Here is a 10903-nt window from a genome sequence, read left to right on the forward strand (position 1 = left end):
GGTCTTCGCCAACAAGAGAGTAGTTCCAACTCAATCGAACGACGACAGGTAACTATTTTGATAAGTTCGAAATAACACCCTTTAAGGCCAAAGGCCTTCGCCAAAAAGATAAGAGTTCGACCTCAATCGAACGACGACAGTTACTATTTCGATAAGTTTGACATAACAACCTTTACGGCCAAGGGCCTTCACAAAAAAGAGAAGAGTTCGCCTCGATCAAACGACAACAGGTTACTATTTCGATAAAGTTCAAAATAACACACTTTAAGTCCAAGGGCCTTCACTAACAATAGGAGACCTCGATCTCGATCGAACGATGGCAGGTTACTATTTTGATAAGTTTGAAATAACACCCTTCAAGACCAAGGGCCTTTGCCAAAAAAAAGAGTTCGACCTCGATCGAACGATGATAGGTTACTATTTCGATAAAGTTCGAAATAACACACTTTAAGGCCAAGGGCCTTCGCTAACAAGAGGAGAGTTCGATTTCCATCAAATGACAAAGGGTTACTATTTCGATAAAGTTTTAAATAACACACTTTAAGGCTAATGGCCTATGCCAAAAAGAGAAGAGTTCGACCTCAATCGTACGACGATGGGTTACTATTTCGATAAAGTTCGAAATAACACCCTTTAAGGCAAATGGCCTTCGCCAACAAGAGAACAGTTCGACCTCAATCGAACGGCGATAGGTAACTATTTCGATAAGTTTGAAATAACACCCTTTAAGGACAAGGGCCTTTGCCAAAAAGAGAAGAGTTCGACCTCGATCAAACGATGATGGGTTACTATTTCGATAATGTTTGAAATAACACACTTTAAGGCCAAGGGCCTTCACTAACAAGAGGAGATCTATATCTCGATCGAATGACGACATGTTACTATTTTGATAAGTTTGAAATAACATCCTTTAAGGCCAAGGGCCTTCGCCAAAAAAAGAAGAGTTCGACCTCGATCAAACGACGACGAGTTACTATTTCGATAAAGTTCGAAATAACACCCTTTAAGGAAAAGGGCCTTCGCCAACAAGAGAGTAGTTCCACCTCAATCGAACGACGACAGGTAACTATTTCGATAAGTTTGAAATAACACCCTTTAAGTCCAAGGGCCTTCGCCAAAAAGATAAGAGTTTGACCTCAATTGAACGACGACGGGTTACTATTTCGATAAGTTCGACATAACAACCTTTACGGCCAAGGGCATTCACAAAAAAGAGAAGAGTTCGCCTCGATCAAACGACGACGGGTTACTATTTCGATAAAGTTCAAAATAACACACTTTAAGGCCAAGGGCCTTCACTAACAATAGGAGACCTCGATCTCGATCGAACGACGGCAGGTTACTATTTTGATAAGTTTGAAATAACACCCTTCAAGGCCATGGTCCTTTGCCAAAAAAAGAAAAGTTCGACCTCGATCGAACAATGACGGGTTACTATTTCGATAAAGTTCTAAATAACACACTTTAAGGCCAAGGGCCTTCACTAATAAGAGGAGAGTTCGATTTCGATCAAACAACGACAGGTTACTATTTCAATAAAATTTGAAATAACACACTTTAAGGCCAAGGGCCTACGCAAAAAAGAGAAGAGTTCGACCTCGATCGTACGACGATGGGTTACTATTTCGATAAAGTCCGAAATAACACCCTTTAAGGCAAAGGGCCTTCGCCAACAAGAGAAGAGTTCGACCTCGATCGAACGGCGATAGGTAACTATTTCGATAAGTTAAAAATAACACCCTTTAAGGCCAAGGGCCTTTGCCAAAAAGAGAAGAGTTCGACCTCGATCAAACGACGATGGGTTACTATTTCGATAAGTTCGAAATAATACCCTTTAAGGACAAGAGCCTTTGCCAAAAAGAGAAGAGTTCGACCTCGATCGAACGATGATGGGTTACTATTTCGATAAGTTCTAAATAATACCCTTTAAGGCCAAGAGCCTTTGCCAAAAAGAGAAGAGTTCGACCTCGATCGAACGATGATGGGTTACTATTTCGATAAAGTTTTTAAATTACATCTTTTAAGGAAAAGGGCCTTCTTCAACAAGAGAAGAGTTCGACCTTGATCGAATGACGACGGGTTACTATTTTAATAAGTTCCAAATAACACCCTTTAAGGCCAAGGGCATTCACCAACAAGAGAAGAATTTGACCTCGATCGAAAGATGACGGTTTACTATTTTGATAAGTTCGAAAGAACACCCTTTAAGGCCAATGGCCATCGCCAAAAAGAGAAGAGTTTGACCTCGATCGAATGATGATGGGTTACTATTTCGATAATGTTTGAAATAACAACCTTTAAGGCCAAAGGCCATCGCCAACAAGGGAAGAGTTCGACTCGATCGAACGACGATGGGTTGCTATTTTGATAAGTTCGAAAGAAGACCCTTTAAGGCCAAAGGCCTTCGCCAAAAAGATAAGAGTTCGATCTCAATCGAACGACGACGGGTTACTATTTCGATAAGTTCGACATAACAACCTTTACGGCCAAGGGCATTCCCAAAAAAGAGAAGATTTCGCCTCGATCAAACGACGACGGGTTACTATTTCGATAAAGTTCAAAATAACACACTTTAAGGCCAAGGGCCTTCACTAACAATAGGAGACCTCGATCTCGATCGAACGACGGCAGGTTACTATTTTGATAAATTTGAAATAACACCCTTCAAGGCCAAGGGCCTTTGCCAAAAAAAAAGTTCGACCTCGATCGAACAATGACGGGTTACTATTTCGATAATGTTCGAAATAACACACTTTAAGGCCAATGGCCTTCACTAATAAGAGGAGAGTTCGATTTCGATCAAACGACGACAGGTTACTATTTCAATAAAGTTTGAAATAACACACTTTAAGGCCAAGGGTCTACGCCAAAAAGAGAAGAGTTCGACCTCGATCGTACGGCGATGGGTTACTATTTCGATAAAGTTCGAAATAACACCCTTTAAGGCAAAGGGCCTTCAACAACAAGAGAAGAGTTCGACCTCGATCGAATGGCGATAGGTAACTGTTTCGATAAGTTCAAAATAACACCCTTTAAGGCCAAGGGCTTTTGCCAAAAAGAGAAGAGTTCGACCTCGATCATACGACGATAGGTTACTATTTCGATAAAGTCCGAAATAACACCCTTTAAGGCAAAGGGCCTTCGCCAACAAGAGAATAGTTCGACCTCGATCGAACGGCGATAGGTAACTATTTCGATAAGTTAAAAATAACACCCTTTAAGGCCAAGGGCCTTTGCCAAAAAGAGAAGAGTTCGACCTCGATCAAACGACGATGGGTTACTATTTCGATAAGTTCGAAATAATACCCTTTAAGGACAAGAGCCTTTGCCAAAAAGAGAAGAGTTCGACCTCGATCGAATGATGATGGGTTACTATTTCGATAAGTTCGAAATAATACCCTTTAAGGCCAAGAGCCTTTGCCAAAAAGAGAAGAGTTCGACCTCGATCGAACGATGATGGGTTACTATTTCGATAAAGTTTTTAAATAACATCTTTTAAGGAAAAGGGCCTTCTTCAACAAGAGAAGAGTTCGACCTCGATCGAATGACGACGGGTTACTAGTTTAATAAGTTCCAAATAACACCCTTTAAGGCGAAGGGCATTCACCAACAAGAGAAGAATTTGACCTCGATCGAAAGACGACGGTTTACTATTTTGATAAGTTCGAAAGAACACCCTTTAAGGCCAATGGCCATCGCCCAAAAGAGAAGAGTTCGACCTCGATCGAATGATGGTGGGTTACTATTTCGATAAAGTTCGAAATAACACCCTTTAAGGCAAAGGGTCTTCGCCAACAAGAGAGTAGTTCCAACTCAATCGAACGACGACAGGTAACTATTTTGATAAGTTCGAAATAACACCCTTTAAGGCCAAAGGCCTTCGCCAAAAAGATAAGAGTTCGACCTCAATCGAACGACGACAGTTACTATTTCGATAAGTTTGACATAACAACCTTTACGGCCAAGGGCCTTCACAAAAAAGAGAAGAGTTCGCCTCGATCAAACGACGACAGGTTACTATTTCGATAAAGTTCAAAATAACACACTTTAAGTCCAAGGGCCTTCACTAACAATAGGAGACCTCGATCTCGATCGAACGATGGCAGGTTACTATTTTGATAAGTTTGAAATAACACCCTTCAAGACCAAGGGCCTTTGCCAAAAAAAAGAGTTCGACCTCGATCGAACGATGATAGGTTACTATTTCGATAAAGTTCGAAATAACACACTTTAAGGCCAAGGGCCTTCGCTAACAAGAGGAGAGTTCGATTTCGATCAAATGACAAAGGGTTACTATTTCGATAAAGTTTTAAATAACACACTTTAAGGCTAAGGGCCTATGCCAAAAAGAGAAGAGTTCGACCTCAATCGTACGACGATGGGTTACTATTTCGATAAAGTTCGAAATAACACCCTTTAAGGCAAATGGCCTTCGCCAACAAGAGAACAGTTCGACCTCAATCGAACGGCGATAGGTAACTATTTCGATAAGTTTGAAATAACACCCTTTAAGGACAAGGGCCTTTGCCAAAAAGAGAAGAGTTCGACCTCGATCAAACGATGATGGGTTACTATTTCGATAATGTTTGATATAACACACTTTAAGGCCAAGGGCCTTCACTAACAAGAGGAGATCTATATCTCGATCGAATGACGACATGTTACTATTTTGATAAGTTTGAAATAACATCCTTTAAGGCCAAGGGCCTTCGCCAAAAAAAGAAGAGTTCGACCTCGATCAAACGACGACGAGTTACTATTTCGATAAAGTTCGAAATAACACCCTTTAAGGAAAAGGGCCTTCGCCAACAAGAGAGTAGTTCCACCTCAATCGAACGACGACAGGTAACTATTTCGATAAGTTTGAAATAACACCCTTTAAGTCCAAGGGCCTTCGCCAAAAAGATAAGAGTTCGACCTCAATTGAACGACGACGGGTTACTATTTCGATAAGTTCGACATAACAACCTTTACGGCCAAGGGCATTCACAAAAAAGAGAAGAGTTCGCCTCGATCAAACGACGACGGGTTACTATTTCGATAAAGTTCAAAATAACACACTTTAAGGCCAAGGGCCTTCACTAACAATAGGAGACCTCGATCTCGATCGAACGACGGCAGGTTACTATTTTGATAAGTTTGAAATAACACCCTTCAAGGCCATGGTCCTTTGCCAAAAAAAGAAAAGTTCGACCTCGATCGAACAATGACGGGTTACTATTTCGATAAAGTTCTAAATAACACACTTTAAGGCCAAGGGCCTTCACTAATAAGAGGAGAGTTCGATTTCGATCAAACAACGACAGGTTACTATTTCAATAAAATTTGAAATAACACACTTTAAGGCCAAGGGCCTACGCAAAAAAGAGAAGAGTTCGACCTCGATCGTACGACGATGGGTTACTATTTCGATAAAGTCCGAAATAACACCCTTTAAGGCAAAGGGCCTTCGCCAACAAGAGAAGAGTTCGACCTCGATCGAACGGCGATAGGTAACTATTTCGATAAGTTAAAAATAACACCCTTTAAGGCCAAGGGCCTTTGCCAAAAAGAGAAGAGTTCGACCTCGATCAAACGACGATGGGTTACTATTTCGATAAGTTCGAAATAATACCCTTTAAGGACAAGAGCCTTTGCCAAAAAGAGAAGAGTTCGACCTCGATCGAACGATGATGGGTTACTATTTCGATAAGTTCTAAATAATACCCTTTAAGGCCAAGAGCCTTTGCCAAAAAGAGAAGAGTTCGACCTCGATCGAACGATGATGGGTTACTATTTCGATAAAGTTTTTAAATTACATCTTTTAAGGAAAAGGGCCTTCTTCAACAAGAGAAGAGTTCGACCTTGATCGAATGACGACGGGTTACTATTTTAATAAGTTCCAAATAACACCCTTTAAGGCCAAGGGCATTCACCAACAAGAGAAGAATTTGACCTCGATCGAAAGATGACGGTTTACTATTTTGATAAGTTCGAAAGAACACCCTTTAAGGCCAATGGCCATCGCCAAAAAGAGAAGAGTTTGACCTCGATCGAATGATGATGGGTTACTATTTCGATAATGTTTGAAATAACAACCTTTAAGGCCAAAGGCCATCGCCAACAAGGGAAGAGTTCGACTCGATCGAACGACGATGGGTTGCTATTTTGATAAGTTCGAAAGAAGACCCTTTAAGGCCAAAGGCCTTCGCCAAAAAGATAAGAGTTCGATCTCAATCGAACGACGACGGGTTACTATTTCGATAAGTTCGACATAACAACCTTTACGGCCAAGGGCATTCCCAAAAAAGAGAAGATTTCGCCTCGATCAAACGACGACGGGTTACTATTTCGATAAAGTTCAAAATAACACACTTTAAGGCCAAGGGCCTTCACTAACAATAGGAGACCTCGATCTCGATCGAACGACGGCAGGTTACTATTTTGATAAATTTGAAATAACACCCTTCAAGGCCAAGGGCCTTTGCCAAAAAAAAAGTTCGACCTCGATCGAACAATGACGGGTTACTATTTCGATAATGTTCGAAATAACACACTTTAAGGCCAATGGCCTTCACTAATAAGAGGAGAGTTCGATTTCGATCAAACGACGACAGGTTACTATTTCAATAAAGTTTGAAATAACACACTTTAAGGCCAAGGGTCTACGCCAAAAAGAGAAGAGTTCGACCTCGATCGTACGGCGATGGGTTACTATTTCGATAAAGTTCGAAATAACACCCTTTAAGGCAAAGGGCCTTCACCAACAAGAGAAGAGTTCGACCTCGATCGAATGGCGATAGGTAACTGTTTCGATAAGTTCAAAATAACACCCTTTAAGGCCAAGGGCTTTTGCCAAAAAGAGAAGAGTTCGACCTCGATCATACGACGATAGGTTACTATTTCGATAAAGTCCGAAATAACACCCTTTAAGGCAAAGGGCCTTCGCCAACAAGAGAATAGTTCGACCTCGATCGAACGGCGATAGGTAACTATTTCGATAAGTTAAAAATAACACCCTTTAAGGCCAAGGGCCTTTGCCAAAAAGAGAAGAGTTCGACCTCGATCAAACGACGATGGGTTACTATTTCGATAAGTTCGAAATAATACCCTTTAAGGACAAGAGCCTTTGCCAAAAAGAGAAGAGTTCGACCTCGATCGAATGATGATGGGTTACTATTTCGATAAGTTCGAAATAATACCCTTTAAGGCCAAGAGCCTTTGCCAAAAAGAGAAGAGTTCGACCTCGATCGAACGATGATGGGTTACTATTTCGATAAAGTTTTTAAATAACATCTTTTAAGGAAAAGGGCCTTCTTCAACAAGAGAAGAGTTCGACCTCGATCGAATGACGACGGGTTACTAGTTTAATAAGTTCCAAATAACACCCTTTAAGGCCAAGGGCATTCACCAACAAGAGAAGAATTTGACCTCGATCGAAAGACGACGGTTTACTATTTTGATAAGTTCGAAAGAACACCCTTTAAGGCCAATGGCCATCGCCCAAAAGAGAAGAGTTCGACCTCGATCGAATGATGGTGGGTTACTATTTCGATAAAGTTCGAAATAACACCCTTTAAGGCAAAGGGTCTTCGCCAACAAGAGAGTAGTTCCAACTCAATCGAACGACGACAGGTAACTATTTTGATAAGTTCGAAATAACACCCTTTAAGGCCAAAGGCCTTCGCCAAAAAGATAAGAGTTCGACCTCAATCGAACGACGACAGTTACTATTTCGATAAGTTTGACATAACAACCTTTACGGCCAAGGGCCTTCACAAAAAAGAGAAGAGTTCGCCTCGATCAAACGACGACAGGTTACTATTTCGATAAAGTTCAAAATAACACACTTTAAGTCCAAGGGCCTTCACTAACAATAGGAGACCTCGATCTCGATCGAACGATGGCAGGTTACTATTTTGATAAGTTTGAAATAACACCCTTCAAGACCAAGGGCCTTTGCCAAAAAAAAGAGTTCGACCTCGATCGAACGATGATAGGTTACTATTTCGATAAAGTTCGAAATAACACACTTTAAGGCCAAGGGCCTTCGCTAACAAGAGGAGAGTTCGATTTCGATCAAATGACAAAGGGTTACTATTTCGATAAAGTTTTAAATAACACACTTTAAGGCTAAGGGCCTATGCCAAAAAGAGAAGAGTTCGACCTCAATCGTACGACGATGGGTTACTATTTCGATAAAGTTCGAAATAACACCCTTTAAGGCAAATGGCCTTCGCCAACAAGAGAACAGTTCGACCTCAATCGAACGGCGATAGGTAACTATTTCGATAAGTTTGAAATAACACCCTTTAAGGACAAGGGCCTTTGCCAAAAAGAGAAGAGTTCGACCTCGATCAAACGATGATGGGTTACTATTTCGATAATGTTTGAAATAACACACTTTAAGGCCAAGGGCCTTCACTAACAAGAGGAGATCTATATCTCGATCGAATGACGACATGTTACTATTTTGATAAGTTTGAAATAACATCCTTTAAGGCCAAGGGCCTTCGCCAAAAAAAGAAGAGTTCGACCTCGATCAAACGACGACGAGTTACTATTTCGATAAAGTTCGAAATAACACCCTTTAAGGAAAAGGGCCTTCGCCAACAAGAGAGTAGTTCCACCTCAATCGAACGACGACAGGTAACTATTTCGATAAGTTTGAAATAACACCCTTTAAGTCCAAGGGCCTTCGCCAAAAAGATAAGAGTTTGACCTCAATTGAACGACGACGGGTTACTATTTCGATAAGTTCGACATAACAACCTTTACGGCCAAGGGCATTCACAAAAAAGAGAAGAGTTCGCCTCGATCAAACGACGACGGGTTACTATTTCGATAAAGTTCAAAATAACACACTTTAAGGCCAAGGGCCTTCACTAACAATAGGAGACCTCGATCTCGATCGAACGACGGCAGGTTACTATTTTGATAAGTTTGAAATAACACCCTTCAAGGCCATGGTCCTTTGCCAAAAAAAGAAAAGTTCGACCTCGATCGAACAATGACGGGTTACTATTTCGATAAAGTTCTAAATAACACACTTTAAGGCCAAGGGCCTTCACTAATAAGAGGAGAGTTCGATTTCGATCAAACAACGACAGGTTACTATTTCAATAAAATTTGAAATAACACACTTTAAGGCCAAGGGCCTACGCAAAAAAGAGAAGAGTTCGACCTCGATCGTACGACGATGGGTTACTATTTCGATAAAGTCCGAAATAACACCCTTTAAGGCAAAGGGCCTTCGCCAACAAGAGAAGAGTTCGACCTCGATCGAACGGCGATAGGTAACTATTTCGATAAGTTAAAAATAACACCCTTTAAGGCCAAGGGCCTTTGCCAAAAAGAGAAGAGTTCGACCTCGATCAAACGACGATGGGTTACTATTTCGATAAGTTCGAAATAATACCCTTTAAGGACAAGAGCCTTTGCCAAAAAGAGAAGAGTTCGACCTCGATCGAACGATGATGGGTTACTATTTCGATAAGTTCTAAATAATACCCTTTAAGGCCAAGAGCCTTTGCCAAAAAGAGAAGAGTTCGACCTCGATCGAACGATGATGGGTTACTATTTCGATAAAGTTTTTAAATTACATCTTTTAAGGAAAAGGGCCTTCTTCAACAAGAGAAGAGTTCGACCTTGATCGAATGACGACGGGTTACTATTTTAATAAGTTCCAAATAACACCCTTTAAGGCCAAGGGCATTCACCAACAAGAGAAGAATTTGACCTCGATCGAAAGATGACGGTTTACTATTTTGATAAGTTCGAAAGAACACCCTTTAAGGCCAATGGCCATCGCCAAAAAGAGAAGAGTTTGACCTCGATCGAATGATGATGGGTTACTATTTCGATAATGTTTGAAATAACAACCTTTAAGGCCAAAGGCCATCGCCAACAAGGGAAGAGTTCGACTCGATCGAACGACGATGGGTTGCTATTTTGATAAGTTCGAAAGAACACCCTTTAAGGCCAAAGGCCTTCGCCAAAAAGATAAGAGTTCGATCTCAATCGAACGACGACGGGTTACTATTTCGATAAGTTCGACATAACAACCTTTACGGCCAAGGGCATTCCCAAAAAAGAGAAGATTTCGCCTCGATCAAACGACGACGAGTTACTATTTCGATAAAGTTCAAAATAACACACTTTAAGGCCAAGGGCCTTCACTAACAATAGGAGACCTCGATCTCGATCGAACAACGACAGGTTACTATTTTGATAAATTTGAAATAACACCCTTCAAGGCCAAGGGCCTTTGCCAAAAAAAAAGTTCGACCTCGATCGAACAATGACGGGTTACTATTTCGATAATGTTCGAAATAACACACTTTAAGGCCAAGGGCCTTCACTAATAAGAGGAGAGTTCGATTTCGATCAAACGACGACAGGTTACTATTTCAATAAAGTTTGAAATAACACACTTTAAGGCCAAGGGTCTACGCCAAAAAGAGAAGAGTTCGACCTCGATCGTACGGCGATGGGTTACTATTTCGATAAAGTTCGAAATAACACCCTTTAAGGCAAAGGGCCTTCACCAACAAGAGAAGAGTTCGACCTCGATCGAATGGCGATAGGTAACTGTTTCGATAAGTTCAAAATAACACCCTTTAAGGCCAAGGTCTTTTGCCAAAAAGAGAAGAGTTCGACCTCGATCATACGACGATAGGTTACTATTTCGATAAAGTCCGAAATAACACCCTTTAAGGCAAAGGGCCTTCGCCAACAAGAGAAGAGTTCGACCTCGATCGAACGGCGATAGGTAACTATTTCGATAAGTTCAAAATAACACCCTTTAACGCCAAGGGCCTTTGCCAAAAAGAGAAGAGTTCGACCTCGATCAAACGACGATGGGTTACTATTTCGATAAGTTCGAAATAATACCCTTTAAGGCCAAGAGCCTTTGCCAAAAAGA

This window comes from Nicotiana sylvestris, chromosome 5, assembly GCF_000393655.2.
Source record: "Nicotiana sylvestris chromosome 5, ASM39365v2, whole genome shotgun sequence".
NCBI lineage: Eukaryota > Viridiplantae > Streptophyta > Magnoliopsida > Solanales > Solanaceae > Nicotiana > Nicotiana sylvestris.